At 34.6% G+C, this 1,505-nt stretch overlaps 1 non-coding gene across 1 annotated transcript; it reads right to left on the bottom strand.

Moving 5' to 3' along the window:
• Positions 1-882: 882 nt before the first annotated feature.
• On the bottom strand, positions 883-987 carry LOC122229012. The gene has a single exon (XR_006206883.1). It is a non-coding gene; the product is annotated as a U6 spliceosomal RNA (small nuclear RNA).
• Between the last annotated feature and the right edge of the window lie 518 nt (positions 988-1,505).

The following is a 1,505-nucleotide window of genomic DNA, read 5'->3' as shown; positions in this document are numbered from 1 at the left end:
CAGCCTTTGGACCTTGGAATATATAATTCAGGTAATAATATATCACATGTTTTACTGTACATTTCTGTGTAATACAGCAATAGATATTTGGGTGGAAGTTATCTTTCTTTTCAATACAGTTTTCTCAGGACCACATGTAAAAGCAGCTGTCCCAAAACCTGCTTCATGGAAAAACTCTTTAAAAGGGTGTCCAGAAAAATGCAAGAAAGATCATTATTATTGCAGAAATTCAATTGAAATATTGACCAAACCAGTTCCCACCTACATATTTTGCAAGTTACCACTTGTCCTATAACATCACAGGACAAATTGGGCATGGCTTTATTATCTCAACACTGGAATGATGGAAATATTACATTACACTTGTCATTTACTTCCTTCTAATTTTACATACACACCAAATTTCACATAAACAAATAATATCTCGTGTGTATGTGTGTGTGTTTCTATATATCTATAGTACATATACATATATATGTATTGCATACATGTATCTATTATACATAGATATATGCGTGTAGGTATAAATACATTATATGAGTGGTTATTTATTCAACAAACATATATTAATTACCTCATGTGAATCAACTACTTATATGAGGCGTTGGGTATAGAAAAAGAGAATATAACCTAAAATCCTAACCTCCAGCAGACATTCATGAAAATGAGTAATTTGATTAGTAGAAGAGCATTATCACTGTTTTATTGAGAGCCCAAGGAAATCACATATATAGGTATATACTCAATTACAGAATCTAGGACTATAGAGATACTACTTTATATTTTTAAATATGGAATATTGTTTTGTATATAGTATATGCTTAATTTCTATTTTGTTGATTAATACTGGTTGGTTTAAAAAGTCTGGAATGTGTTCATCTGGAAAAGTGATCAAACTTTGCATTTGCATATCATCCTGGTGCAGGAGCCATGCTAATGCTCTCCGTGTCATTCCAACTTTAGTTAGACGTGCTGCCAAACGAGCATTCAAACTTTATGTTTGAAGGTAATGCTTCCTGGAGCGATTTCTGTATAAGACCAATCTAAATTAATGCTTTTTTTTTTTGAGAAAGAGAGAGGAGAGTGCAAGCTAGGGAGAGGGGCAGAAGGAGAGGGAGAGTGAATCTCAAGTAGGCTCCACTCCCAGCGTGGAGCCCAAGGGGAAGCTTGATCATAACCCTGGGATCATGACTTGAGCCCAAGTCAAGAGTTGGCCACTCAACTGACTGAGCCACCCAAGTGCCCCTCCCCCGCAAATTAATGTTTTTTAAATCCAGATTGTGCAGACATTAGGTTGTCTTTTCATTTATTAATAACTTCTTAAATTCCCAAAAAAATAGCAATTATAATTGGCTCACACATGTGAAAGTTTAGATAAAAAGAAAGAAAAGTTACCAATTAAAAATATAGATGTGATTTCAAAATGTTTCGGTCATTTCTTTGCTAACATTCTCACATTCCTGGCCAGTCTTTTGTCTTTGGGGCTGGATATACCAACTCATATC

This window comes from Panthera leo, chromosome C1, assembly GCF_018350215.1.
Source record: "Panthera leo isolate Ple1 chromosome C1, P.leo_Ple1_pat1.1, whole genome shotgun sequence".
NCBI lineage: Eukaryota > Metazoa > Chordata > Mammalia > Carnivora > Felidae > Panthera > Panthera leo.
The sequence above is the reverse complement of the archived record's forward strand: the minus strand, read 5'-3'. Positions and strand labels throughout refer to the sequence as shown.